The sequence below is a fragment of the Mirounga angustirostris genome, unplaced genomic scaffold (genome assembly GCF_029215605.1).
Source record: "Mirounga angustirostris isolate CCGP_5_RB_7025 unplaced genomic scaffold, mMirAng1.0.hap1 SCAF_18, whole genome shotgun sequence".
NCBI classification, from domain to species: domain Eukaryota; kingdom Metazoa; phylum Chordata; class Mammalia; order Carnivora; family Phocidae; genus Mirounga; species Mirounga angustirostris.
This window is the reverse complement of record NW_026991726.1, coordinates 980,238-994,485: the sequence shown is the minus strand read 5'-3', so window position 1 is coordinate 994,485 and position 14,248 is coordinate 980,238. Positions and strand designations below refer to the sequence as shown.

Genomic DNA, 14,248 nt, shown 5'->3' with positions numbered 1-14,248 from the left:
TGCCTGTTCCCAGCCCCTGTGGGAAGGTTGCAATGAATGGATTCCGACCTTGTCCCCTGGTGACGCACACTTCCAGGGGCTCCCATTAGGTTTAGGCTCAGGCCCCGGGGCCTCGTCTGCGCCCATGTGCTGGGCAGTCCCCACAGTGGTTCCCGGGCATTCCCGCATCCTGCTCACACATCCCTGTGGAATCCCCTCCCCTCCGGGGTGGATGGCCTGTGTGACCGCGCTCTCAGGAAGAGAATGGGGCCAAATGCTGGGATGTCATTTCCAAGCTGATGGAGGAAATTCTGTGACTTCTTCTGCTTCCCTCTGTCGTGTGTTCATTCTCTGTCTCCTTCTCTGTTTCTGTCTCTGTCTCTGTGTCTCTCACAGGAGCAGGATCTGTGGATTCCAGGGGTGATGTGAGAAACCTCAGAATCCTCCCTTGTCCGTGTTTCCCTCTTCTGTCCCGGTGCTCCGTTCCTTCCTAAGGCCTTGTCACCCGGACCAGAGCACTGAATCTGGACCCTCTTCCAAATGGAGACCCGGAGGCTGCAACAAGGAGGGTCTTGGCCTTGGTCCCCAGACTAGTGGTCAGTGCTCTGCCACGTTCTGCGTACCCAGGTCCTCAGCCCCCCAAGCCCCCAGTCTGTCCCCTGCTCCGAAGGACCTCGAGGGAGTACAAAGCATTTTCCCAGGACTGGGAGCACAGGGGGTCGGGGATGCAGATCCAAGGCCAACAGGCTCTCCCACAAGCCTGTGGGACCCTAGGACACTGCATCTCTACAGCCCAAGTGACAGAAGAGTAAGCTGAGGCCTTTGTGCTGGAGCCCCTCTGGACTTGGGGGTGGGTATCTCTTCCTGCTTCCAAGTGCCCAGGCTGGTGATGGACACCGGAACCCAGACCCTGTCCTCTCCCAGTGCCCTGGCAACCCCCCTGGGCCCCTTGGGGACCCCTGACCCTCAGCCTGGCCTGTCTCCTCTCCCCATGTTATGGGTCAGGGTCCTTGCCAGGAGTCCTGATGCCCTGCCCCATAGCCCAGCTGTCTGCAACCTGTTTCTTCTTTCCCCCCTGTCACCCACCTCGCTCCCAGGGTTTCCTCCCCTTCTGACCCCCAGCTTGGCAGTCAGAGTGGTGGGTGTGTGTGGGGGCGTGGGTGTGCAGGTGCACGTGCCTCTACGTGCCTGGGGATGCCAAGGTCATGTCCCCACATGGGACGGGGAGGGTAACTCTTCCCGAGGATCTGAGGGGCTCTCACCCCCAAGGCAAACCTCATTGGAGGGTTGGGACTGGCCTAGGACTGGAGAGCAGCTCCTTGGACTCTGCACCCCTCAGTTGTCCTGGGCCAGTCCCTGCCTCTCTTGACCCAGGTTCGCAACTGTCCCTGAGGGTCGGACATGGAAAGGCTTGAACGTGGCTGCTCCTCCAGGGGGAGGTGGGGGACAGGTGCACCAGGCACGCAGGCCTCCCCACCGAGAGGGCCAGCCAGGTGTGTCATGGCCAGGTGTGCACAGACGACCTGCCCACAGCTCCTGGACCATGACCCAGCCCTGCGGCAGATGTGCACGAGACCCATGGCTCCGCACCTGACCGGTTCCCCGCGTTCCCTCACCACCTCGGAGACAAGGGCTCTTCTTCGTCCTAGGGCCCGTCATCCTTCGGACAATGAGAGCAGAGGGATCCGTATGTAGAGGAGGCCGGCAGGGCTTCCCACGGAACGTCGTGTGCCCATCTCTGCTTTGTCGTCTAGGCTGAGCGGCGGACCCCCACCCAGAAAGAGGCCCACGGGGCAGGGACATTTGTCTGCCCTGTTCCCTGAATTATGGAAAGTGTCTAGAAGGGGCTTCCTGTCCATGTGTGGAGTCGATGAAGCCCAGCCAGCACCTTTCAGATGTCTGAGTGGCTCTGGGGCCCCTCTGCCAGCCCCCAGGGATCCCTGCTCTGGCTCCACCCAGGATTGGAGCCCCAGATGGAATCTGAAACCTCCTCACAGCCAGGAATGCGGCTTTGCCCGGGACACAGGACACCGAGACTTGGGGCAGAGAGCTCCTTCACGGTGGAGAGGAACCGCCTCAGCCCCAGGCCACCCTCCCCATGGGCCGGCCACAGGGTCAGGGAGCGGTCCCAACAGGCCCGACGGCAACCCCGTGTGTGGGGCCTGGCCTCGTGGCACGCAGGGTCCCCAGGAGACACCTGCGGTTCGGAGAGGGGACGTGCCAGGCCCGAGACACACAGCCCTCAGGTGAGGGGGAGCCTCCGGGTGGGGCAGGGGGCCCTGCTCACCTTGGTGAGCAGCAGGTGTGGGAAGGGCTGGGGAGGTGTTCCTCTGGGAGGTGCTCCGGGAGAGGGGCCACAGGAGAGGGCCTGGCCCGGCTCCACCAGCTTCCTCAGGCTGTCAGCACGGACCGCCCACAGCCTCTGGCTCGCCCCCAGCGGCAGGGCCCACTCAGGTTCACGGTGGGGCTGATCTGTGGTAAAGGAGGGACAATTCACAGCACAGAAACTGCAAAACTATTCCTGTCCGTGTCCCGAAGTGCAACAGAATATCCAAATTGGTTCGGAGCTCCAAGCAGGCAAGTGGGCCAATGGATGGAACCCATGGACAGATGGATGGACAGACAGGTGAAGGCCAATGGGTGGAGAGAGAGGGACAAACAAAGTGAGAGATGATGACAGAAGAACAGACAGGCACTACTGAATGGATGGACGCAGAGACATAAAGGATGGGAATAGCAGAGAGATGAATGGACAGAGGCTAAAGAACAGACAGGAGACTAGAGATGAAGGACAGAGGGACAGCGTCAAAAGGAGCCAGGAAGAGACAAGCCAGGCTGCCTGCAGCCCTCCTTGGCCCGAAGCCGAGGTGCCGCATCAGCAGGTGGGGGCAGATAGCCTGTAAGTCCCCTGGCACGCTACACCCCTGCCCTGAAACCGCAGTCTCCTCTCTGGTAAAATCCAGAAAATCATCCCAGACACCCCTAGTGCCTGTGCAGGACTGAAGGAGCCCACATGCACTTGGACTTGGCCCCTTACCGGGGGCACCCTCTGTCTGGACACCTGGGACCTTCTCTCACTTTACAAGGCCGGGGGTGGGTGAGGAAAGGGCTACCGGAGGCAGGAGGAGTCATTCCAGGAGTGGAGGAACCTCCCTTGGGTTCGCTATAAGCTTCACTGACAAATTCATCCTGTAGCTTCCCAAGCAAAAGGCTCATAAAATGTCATCAATGTTCATAACGGTTCATAAAAATGATCAGTTGAGCAGGCAACTTCAAAATGAGGTAGAAATAAGTTTAAAGATGTTTTCACTGTAATTCGGCTCTAGGACCCAGATATTTTCAGAGACGTAAATAATAATACATATGGCACAGAACCAGGCTGGGAGTGGGGAGGACAGGCTCCCACCTTGGGGGCTGGCCCCTCAGCTTTGGCTGAGGAAGCTGGGCCTGTGCTGGGTGCCTACTGTCTCCTAGGCTGGGCCCTTCCTGTACCCTCCCTGGAAGCCCTGTGCTAGGACTTGACCCCACTGACCAGAAGCCACAGCCTGGGCTCCATCCACAGACTGACCATCCTTTGCTCATCTGGAATCTAGAACTTGGGTCTCCCCAGTGCCCTCCCAACTTCCTCATCAGGTCCCCTCATTTTTATCTCCTTGCTATGTCTTGGGTTCGCCGCCCCCTGCCTTCCATCATGCTTCCACAGCCTGAACCACTGCAGACTGGAGCAAACCTCCAACCTCCTGGGCAGGGCCTCCAGAAGGACCCCATCAAAACACACACTCTATCACCCCTCTGCCCAAGAACTTCGGGTGGCTCCTCACTGCCTGGAGCACCGTGTACTACAGGCTCAGCATCCAAAGTCCTTTAGCATTCAGTTGGACCAGACCTGCCAGCCCCCCGCAGCCCCACATCCCCTTCCCTTGTTCTTCCACATCTTTGCAGACATCCTCTTTCCCTAGTGAATGTCTCTACATCCTATGAGACCCCAGGCACACATCACCATCCTCATCTCTGGGTGGGTCTTTGGGAGGGTGGAGGGGGAGGTCGTGGCCTCATCTTTGGGCAGACTGACTCAAATGGTCAGTCCCATGTGGGAGGGTTAGGCTGCCCAGAACCCACCTGTGCTATTGTTAGGGCCTGGGCACAAACCGACCGACAGACCACAGACTAGGGAGGGGACGAAGGGAGGGAGGCTGGAAAGATTTAGAAGCAGACCCACGGGAAATGGAGCAACAAGGCTCCATCCTGCCCACGCACGATGTGTGGGGATAAGCCCAGACCCTACCTGCAGGACGTCTCTCGGAAGGAGATGTTCACGTCCCAGTGGGTGTGGACTCTGCAAGGAAAGAAGCGGAGGGTCAAAGTGGCCTCCAGGATCTGGTACCTGAACAGCAGGGTGTGTGTATGGCATAGCCCTCATCTTCCCCAGAGCGCTGGCCCCAAGGGAACTGGGTTGGCTCGGATTTGTCTCCAGTGCTATCTGGTACCAGCTCAACCAGCCAGTGGCTGCCACCAGGATAGGGCCGTGGGGTAGGAGCCGACTCCTGGTCTCACCAGACAAAGGAATTGGGAAGGACAGAAATGAGGCTGCCACACCTGTCCTTCTTGTTGCAGCGAACCCAGGAGAGCTGCCACATTGTGCTGAGGGCGGGGGTGGGGAGGGGAGCTGCAGCCTCTTCTGCGATCAGCCATGCAACTGAACCAAATTCCTAGTTGCTAGAGCTGCTCCAGCCAGGCTGGAACAGGTCAGGGAGCAAGCCCCATGGCCGCTGCCGGCACCGATGGTCCAGAGTCAGCCCAGGTGGGTGCAGCTTCCTGGGTCCCAGCTGCTACCAGTCTGCCTCCTGAAAGCAACCACCGCACTTGTAGGTAGGAGGGATGCCAAAACGAGAGGTCAAGTAAGGAAACAGCTCTGCCCTCTGCCTGTCCCCTCACTCATAGCCGTGTTCCCAGAAAGACCCTCAGGCTGAGGGATGGTGGTTGGAAGCCTGTGTGGGTGTGTCACCTTAGCAAGCGTGGGTAGGAGGGCTGGGAAGTGGGGGTGTTGGGGGTTTGGGAGGGTTATTTTAGGGCAGGAGATGTTGGAACACGTTGAAAGACTAGGTGGGAAGAGAAAAGGCCTAGAAACTCTGGGGGTGAGTAACATGTGCTGGATGGACAGACAAATGAATGGACCGACGACAGATAGATGGAGGCATGAAGAGGTGAGTGGACAGTGGGAGGTGTCTCTGCCAGGAGAGGAGATGGTGGGAAGTCAGGAAGAGTGGCCCCGAGCCGGGAAGGGACAGTGGGTAGCCAGGAAAGCTGCCTCCTGCCAAGGAGAATGAGCCTGAGAGTTTCAGGGACAGCTCCAGGAAGGGGGCTGCTCAGCTCCTTTCTCTCCGCCTGGCCGTGTTGGTATCAGGCCCTCCCTTGCTGGGTCTCCCTGACTGCCCTCCTCCGAGAGCCCCTGGCCCTTCCTAGAGCCTCCTTCCTTCCCCACATGGAACCTCGTCGACCCCCTCCCTCCAAGTGGGGGCAGTGTAGTTTCTCACTATGGTCTTGTGGCGTCAGGGGTTCAGGCTGTTCCAGCTTCGGCAGATACCAAGACATGACAAGCTCAACCTGGGCCCTGTCCCCAGGGCAAAGGGTCCTCGCCCTGGCCTGGCCTTCAGCTACCTGGAGACACCAGTCTTGATGTCCCGACCAGAGCCCGGGTGCCTCCCCCGAGCCTGGCCCCCAGTAAAAGTACCTTCTCCTCATGAGAGGGACATGTGGGGTGTCCCCCTGTTTCAAGCCTGGTTGCCGCCCACAGGCTGGGCCACTCCCATCGCTGTCACCATCACGGGACGAGAAGCTGGGGGTCAGCTCCTTCTTTAGGACCCGTGCAGTGGGCAGGGCAACTGTCCTCTTGTCTGCCAGCCGCCCCCGGTTCTGGGCAGGGAGGGAAGAGAGGAAGGTTAGGCTGAGCCAGGACCCTCAGGGTCCTGGGAGCTGTGCACTCCAGGCCCAAGCCTCAGGCAGGGTGCAGGTGACGGAAGCCCTCAGAGCAGCTGCTAAGATCAAATAGGCACCATCCCTGGCCCCGCTACAGGGCTTCTAGCCCACAGGACAGGCCCGAGGGTCCACATGGGTCCCAGTGGCTGGAGCTGAAGACAAGAGCAGAAAGATGAGGCCCGGGTCTGCTACCGGGGAGCGGGGTGCAGTGAAGGGCTGTAGGCCCTGGCCAGGCTCCTCGTGACACTGCCTCGTCCAGACTCTGCACTCTAGCCGGAGTGTGGGGGTGCCCACCTGGAGGCAGACCCCAGCTTTCTCGGCCCCAGGGAGCCCCAGGGACCACGTGTGCACAACACAGCATGTCTGCATTCTGCCACGTGTTCAACGTGCAGGTACCTCTGTGTGCTTGTGTCTGCTGGACCGTCCCACAAGCTCCTGCATGAACCCCCAGCCACCGCCAAGTCCTGTCTTCTATTCTGCTAGTGCCACGCAGGGTCCAGTTCAGTGTTGTTTGGAGCCTGAGTCTGGGGCCTGATCCTGCTGACCCCTTGCAAACTGCAGGCCCGGGGTTCACAGGTCACTTGATGGGGAGCCCTTACCAACCTAGACCCTGTGTCCCATGGGCCCCTAGTGAGCCTACCCTCTGGGTCAGAAACAGAGATTCCATTTCTTCCACAGCACCTCCTTCTCCCCTCCCTACACCCATGTTGTGAGGATGTGGAGCTCATGTGTGTGCTGTGTGCTGGGAGATCAGAGCAGGAAGGCATGTCCTGTGCACAGACATGGAGGGTACTCCACACCGAGCTTGTCCGTGCTCAGAGCACACTATACAAGGTCACTATACACCAAGGCTCCCTACAGTGTCCTTAGGTCCTGCTGCCCCAGTGGAAGAAGAAAAGTTACTGATTATTTTCGGGTGGGCAGGAACCCTTTTCTTATTTAATAAGGGGTTGCTGTTTCAGGGGGGTGGCAGGGACCTTGGGATTATCTAATTCTCTCTCATCTCTTCAGTCACCTGGGGACCCTCGGACATCCTCTTTCCTGTTGCAAGGACAATGCCATCATACCCCCGAGCTTGAGGAGGAAAGTGTGGAGGAGGGTCTCGCCTCACCCTGGACCCGTGTCATCCTGGACCTGAAGGACTGCTAAGCAGCCACCATCGTCCTGCCCTCCAGAATAAGGGACCATCCCTTCAGACCCAGCCCACCCCAGCTCCAGATTTGGTCAGTGGCCCCAACAGGGTCAGGGGGCCCTAGTCTTCTCCCCTTGCTTGGTCTGGGGACCACAACTGCCCCCCTCTCCAGGCCCCCCACCGCGAGCCACAGTCTCCCCCATACTTGCCCTTATGAATCCACTTGGGACACCCTCCGTATTCCTCTCTGCAACATACTCAGTGAGAGACCCTGGACAGCACTGGGGCCGGGTGGGAGTCTGAGGGTAGGCCTGAGAGATGAAATGGCCTGCTTTGTGGCCCCTTCTGAGATCCCGGCCTTGGCCCTGTGCTCTAACAGCAAGAGCAGAGAGTGGTTGAGCCGCAGGTGCGAGGGCCTGTCTGGTCCAGCTATTGGGCGCCAAGGGCAGTGTTTTCAACAACCGCTGGCCTGTCTGAAGTGTGCACTGCTGGGAAGTCCCACTCCGGTCTGCCCTTCTCTAGCCTGTGGCCCAAGCACCAGGACCTCCTCTCCTGTCTTTCTGCTTTAATTGAACTATTCTCTTAAGAAGAAAAGGAAATGCATTTCCCTCTGCTTCTCATCTGTAGGGCGAGGAGGAGGGGAAAATGAGGGCAGTAATACCGCCACTTGGGATGAGGCCAGACCAGCTATGCTGGCCTGCGGTGGCTCTTGGAGGTGCTCCTGTGGGAGGGGAGCTGAGGAAGAGGGACCAGGATGGGCAGCCCTGACCCCGACCAAGGACAGGGAGCATACTTTCCTCCTACGCACACCCAAGACCTCAGCCACTCACCCCTGCTCAGCAGCGCACAGATTTGAAAACTCTGTGACAAACCTCTGTTGCTAGTCAACGATTGGCGCCTCAGAACACAAGGAGGGGAACAGGAAAGCCATCTTGCATGTCTGCACGATCCCTGCACCAAATATGCACACCCACATTGTGCCCCTGGGGTATCTGTGGCTGTGAGGTGTGTATGTACCTTCAGGCCTGGCTGTGGGGGATGGAGGAAGACCATCTCTATGTGGCGAAAGCGGGGGCTGGAAAGACAAGGGGGTCTGTGTAGCTCCTTCCTAAGGGAAGGGTACAGGGATGGGCCTGGGAGCGACCAGGTTCAGGAGAGGCAGGCCCAGATCTGAGGCATCCCTCATGCAGGACAGGTACCCGGGAGCCCCAGACAGGTAGGCAGTTCGAGGTCGTGGCCTCATCCCTGCCAGACCTCCCCACCCCTCTCCAATCCAAGCAATGTCCCGGGGAAATTGATACTGGGCTCAGGCCACCTGAACCCCACACTCGTGTGAGAGACCTCTGGAAGGGTGGGCTAAGACAGGCTGGGACCATCCAAGCCGAACAGAAACCCCAGGCTAGCCTTGAGGGTGCCCAGAAGACTCTTCTCCAGTACCAGCTGCTTGAAAAGGTGCGTTAAGTGGAGCGGGAGCTCAGCTTCTTGCCCCAGGCAGGTACCGTAGTAGCAGGTAAGAGGTGGGCTGCCTGTGCGCACATACTCTGACCACGAGCTCATGGCAGACAGGTGTGTGGGGTAGGCACACAGGAGAGGCATGGCTGTATCCTCGTCCCCCTGTCCAACTTGTGTGTCTGATCTGGTGTCTGTATTCACAGGTGTGTTTGTGGCTTCCCCGCCTCCAGGGTCCATGAGGAAACCAAAACATCCCTTCCTCCTTCCTACTTCCAGTCCAAAGTAAAGAAGCTGAAGGTGGTGTCCTGGGTCCTCTCTCACCCCTTCCTGTGTGGGGGGCTGCAGACGCCAGCAATAACAGCACAATCCCAACCACCACCAGCAGCCAGGGCCCTAACCGGCTCTCCCCGAGCAGCTCAAAATTGGTTCCTCTCAAGATGCAATTTCTTCTTCAGATCAGTCCTCCAACTATGGCTGCCTGGAGGACATAGGATGTGGAAGACTGTGCTTCAGGGGCAGGCCCAGCACCCCGATCTCTGCTGCTCCCCTAGGCCAAAGAGGGCGTCAATACATGTCTACACTGGGTTGGGGGTCCCACATCAGCCTCCACCTCCAGATCTTGACACCAAAGGCCCACACTCCTCAGATTCTGCCCCCAACTGGGTTGTATCCTCAGACTCTCCTGGACATCCAGGGCCTTGCCCAGCAGGGTTCTAGCTTTTGGCATCCCAGAGACACATGTTACTCACCTCCAAGCTGTGACCACCCCAGAATGTACATCCAGGCCAGCCAACAGTGTCACATCCCAGAACAAGTGTTACCTTAGGACCAGCCCCTCTCCCAAGCCAGGCCAGCTGACACAGTGACACCCCCACCCCCACCCCAGACCTGTGACAGGGCAGGGTCCCAGGCCCCAGGTGGATGGCACTGTCCAGGGAGGAGACCTTTACAGCCTAGGCTGTCCCCAAGACCTGAGAAGCAGCAGCTCCAAGATAGGGAATGGTCAGGTCCTGCATCCAAAGAGCGGAGGGCTGCCCCAGGATTCCCACCCAAAGCAAAGTCTCCCCTATTTGCCCCTGCGGGGGCTCACTCCTGCACACTGGCAGGGTTGAGGTTAGGACTCTGCATCCTAGAAAACAGGCACACGCTCCACAGGGGAGAAGGAAGACCCAAAGCCCCAACTTTTCTCCCACATCTCACCACCGGGGAGGATATTCGACAGCCCGGACAGTCGCAGATCGGAGGGTGCACCTGCAGAATCCCCTTGGACATAAGCGTCTTCAGACTTTTCCTGTGAGGAGAGCCGAGGCAGGACCGGTGAGAGAGCAGGGCTGGGGCACAGGTAGAGCCGGCACGCACGGGTGCGCTTTCGGGGCGCAGTAAGCTGCAAGGCCGGTTCCCCCTCCTGGCACGTGTAGGAACATCCAACTTCTGAACCCGCTCCCTGGCCCTGCCGCCCACCACACCCTCGCGGACGCCGCGGGGATCTGCGGGGCTCAGAAACTCAAGATCCCGGCAAGCGACGTCCCCTGACCAAGGGCGGCCTCCTCCCCGCCCCCTGCGTCCCTCCTCCCGCTCTCTACCCTCTCTCCAAGCCGGTCCGGGGGAACTGGGAACAGGGTTCACGAAGGTAGAGCCTGCGCGCAGGTGAGGACCAGGGCTGTGTCTGAGCCCTCAGCGGGAGGAGGGCGGCCACAGCAGAGCCGGGAGCCTCAAAGCCCAGCGCGACGGGGTCCCCAACTTTCTAAGATCCCCCACCCCCGCCCCTGTCGCTCGCTGCGCTTCCCCCCGTTTGCCTGCTCCGGCGCCCTCGCCACGCGCCCTCGGAGCCAGACTCCTGAATGCTCTGAGCAGGCTGCTCCCAGCCCCGCCGCCGGTCCAGCTCCGCGCGCGCCCCCGCCCCGACGCGCGCCCCCGCGGCCCCCACCTGCCTACGACACCCCTACACCTTCCCTTGCCTTCCAGCAACTCGCACCCGCACCCCGGCCGCCCGTGGGCCCCTCTACTCCCGCTGGAACCTGGTGGCTCCCCGACCCGGGAGGGAAGTGGGGTCCCGCCCAGCCGGCCTCCCGCCGTCTCCCGAGTTCCCCTAAACTTCCCCTGGGCCACACAGCCCAGGAATCCCGCAAAGACCTTCCGAGTGGGAGGAGGGGCCGGCTCGTGTGCAGCCGGGAGCCCAGAGCACCGCGGCTCAAGCTGAGGTGGCGGTGGAGGCCGAGGGCGCTCTGCTCGGGTCCACCAAGGCGACCGTGCTGGGGGCGGTGGGGGGGGGAGTGTCCCCGCGGCAGCCCCAGAGTCGCAGCGCCCTCTCCGGGCGGAGATGGAGTCTCCCAGGTGGCAGAATGAGGGGGTCCGGACCCAGGGGTCCTCGGGGAGCAGAGGGGAGGGACCGTAGCGGCCTGCGCCCCCACCGCGGCCGCACCTTTGTGGCGGATGCTGCGCCTCCAGTCCTTGGCCGTCTCTCGGCCGCTGACGAACTGGAACTCGTTGGGTGTGAGCCACTCGCCGCGGTGGCGGATGGACGGACCCTTGCTGCCTTGGCTGATCAGTTCACCCCTACCCCCACCCAGTTTGCGCACGGAGAGCAGCGCGCGATTGGCGCCGCGCTCCACCTCGATGCCCAGCTCGCCGTTGTCCAGCAGCGGCTGGAAATCGGGGCCGCGGCCGCAGTGGCTGAGACGCGTTCGGGGGCCAGAGGGCCCCGGGGCAGGTGGAGGTGCGGGGCGGCCTCGTGCAGGCTCAGGTAGGCGCGCGGGGAGCGGAGTGGTGGAGCCCACAGCGCCTCGTAGCCAGCGGTCGCGGCGGGTAGCGAGGCGGCCGGGGGCAGGGTGGCCACGGCCGGCAGCGGTGTCGGGTAGCCTGGGAGCGGCGGCAGTGGCAGTGTGGCCAGGGTCGGATGGAAGGTGGCCAGAGCCAGGGCCAGGTCTTCGCGGCCTGGGAGCTCCTTCTTGACCGCTGGCGTGACGGGCCTGTGGCCTTGTAGCCTGGCTCTCCGCCGCCGGCGCCACTTGCTCGGGCCTGGGCTGGCGTTGGGTCTCGAGGGCGGGGGGCCCGGGAGTCTCCCGGCGGCGCGCCCGCCCTACCCGCTACTGCGCCCCGGCACCTGCGGCCGTGCCGCCCGCCGGGCCACCACGGGCCGCTTCTCGGCCGGCTGCCGGGGCCTTGGCTGCCCGAGACATGGTGCTGCGGGAGCTCCTCTCGATCCCCTATCGACCTGCCGAGCGCCGCAGCCCCGGGGCCCCAGGGCTCCACAGGACCCTGGGCCACCTGCGCCCGCGCCCCCTGGGGCGGCCCCGCTCGCTGGTCCGCCCGCAGGGCCCAGCCGGGCAGTGGAGTCCAGAAGTCTCTGGCCCTGCGCCCCGCCCCGCCCGGGGGTCCCAGGCCCCAGCCCCACCTCGCCGCCCCGGCGCCCCGGCTGCGCACCCGCGTACACTGGGGCGCGCCCGCCCGGCAGGGACTTGGGAGACTCCCGCCGCCACCGCCGCCGCCGCCACAACTTGGCCCATTTAAATGGCCCGGGCTCGGCGGGCGGGCGGGCGCGGGCTCCAGCAGGGGGTGCGTGACGGCCGACTGGGCTCACACGGCTGGCGGCGGGGGCGGTGGGACAGGGCTGCGCCCCTGCCCTATTTCCAAGTGCGCGAGGGTGTGCGAAGGAGCGTACGCTAGCGAGAAGCTGCGCGCACCGACCGCGCCATCATTGAGGGAGTCATGGGGCGCAGCTGGGAGCCCCGGACTACACTTGGGGAGTGGGCGGGCCCAGGACCGAGAGTGGGCTCCTGGCGCAGGAGGGACCTGTGATTAGGAGCGGCCCGCTGGCCTGGCGGTTCTGGGTAGGAGTGTTTTCACAGCGGCGGTGGGTGGTGGGCATCAGTGTCGGGCGTGGGTGGTCTCCTCTGCATCTGCAGGTTGTGTGGCTGTGGGTTTGTGGTGTGTGGCCTCTGCAAATGTGTTGGGGAGGTTTCATGTTCTGTGAACAACAGGACAACGATGCTGTCAATTACCGCCGCCTTACTACTCTGCACTTTACATGCCTTAGTTCACTTGATCGTCTCAATATGAGTTTTCCTCATTATTCTCATTTTATAGATGAGGAGGGTGAGACACAGAGAGGTCAAGTAACTCTCCTGATGTCATACAGCTGTTTTAAATCCAGGCTCTCTGACTCCAGGACAAACAATATCTGAGCCATGCTGTGGGGCAGGAAGGTGGGCTAGACGCAGTCTGGTTGAGGGATGGAAGATGTGGGGAGGATGAGGGGCCGATGAGTGCGAGATTGCACACTTGAGCACATTTCTGTTCCCTAGTATGAGCCAGTCTGGGGAAGAGGAACCCTCTACACTCATGTCCACTTTGGTGCCTTGAGGAAGCAGGTCAGCCTTGGCCCAGTCCTGGCATGAGGGTGGCTTGTCCCTTGGTGTTCAACTCCCATCTCCCTGCAGGCCAGCAGCCCAGCATGCCGGCCTTGCAGTAGAAGCATTAGGAAGAGAAACAGAAACCTACTAATAGCTGATGAGACAGGTTTGTCTTTCTCTGATGTGTTATTCTGAACAAGCTAGAAAGTAGCCTCAGATCCCATCCCAGCGCCTAGACCCCCACTGAGATGCATTTGGCATGGCATTTTTGTGGGCATCTCTCTGACCAGGCTCTGGGGGGTTGAGCTGGACCACAGGCGTGCTTGCATGAGCACCTTGTGCAAGGGAGTGATGGAAGTGAGGGAGCACCCCACCCTCACCCACCTCCTCCCAGGCACCTGCACCAGCTGGGCATGAGCCTGACCCCTGGCTCCTGCTCTGCTCTCCCTTGCTGATGCACACTGCCAAGATCATCTGCAACTGAGGCACCAGCCAGCCCCAAGACTGACTTGGGGAGCAAGGTCTGGGCTGAGACCAGGAACGTGTCTGGGAACCTATGCACCCAAACCTCTGTATCCCCCTTCTGCTCTACTCTTTGTACATCTGCCTGCTGGGATTTAAGGGGCCAGGTGTGAATGTGGGTGTGAAAGTGAGTGGTCCTCTATGGTGTGCCACCCTCAGCCCGGTTGCCCTCCGTGCAAACTGGACACCTGCACATGCCTGACCCTAGGTGCACACTCACCTTCTGTGGTCCGCGTCTTCCTCTCAGGGGTGCTGCCTCCATGTCTAATGGATGCAGGAGGCTGTTCCTGCCCAAGAGCCAAGGCCCACAGAGGAGCCATCATGCTACGCTGTGGTCATGGCACAGTGTGGAGAGGTTATCAGGGCTCAGCGTGAGGCCAACTGTCTGGCTACAGCCCTGACACTGCTTTCAAGAGATGGTCCCCTCCACTCAGGTCTTCTCATGTTTGCCTGCACCTATTCACTGACCCTTAGGCCTCCTAACCCCTGACCTGTAAACTGAGGTTTGGGGAGGGAAGGCTAGTGAAGTTTATCTCTAGATCTGAGAAGGTACCACGTAGCCTGTGGAGGGGGCCTCCCTTCCCTACTGCAGGACCACCCTTGACTCACCCCTGACTTCTTTCATCCTGAACAGGCCCACAGTGGTGAAGGAGGGGCAAAGAAGGCCCCAACTCTGGCTTTCGGAAGTGGAACCCAGCTGGCAAGGTAAGGGGCCTAAACTAACCTAGCTCACCCAGCCTAACCTCCATGCTACTAGATGGTTCCACCTCTCTCTGGAGGATCAAGGGGCTTCCTAAAATGACCATGACTGGGTTCAAAGCTCCCTGCAGGACCC

General features: G+C 61.0%; 1 long non-coding RNA gene across 1 annotated transcript; it reads right to left on the bottom strand.

The window, feature by feature from the left end:
• Window positions 1-4,259: 4,259 nt before the first annotated feature.
• Window positions 4,260-9,829, bottom strand: LOC135363077 (uncharacterized). Its single transcript, XR_010408799.1, has 3 exons — window positions 9,740-9,829; window positions 5,711-5,892; window positions 4,260-4,315 (listed from the first exon to the last, which is right to left on the bottom strand). It is a non-coding gene; the product is annotated as an uncharacterized LOC135363077 (long non-coding RNA).
• Between the last annotated feature and the right edge of the window lie 4,419 nt (window positions 9,830-14,248).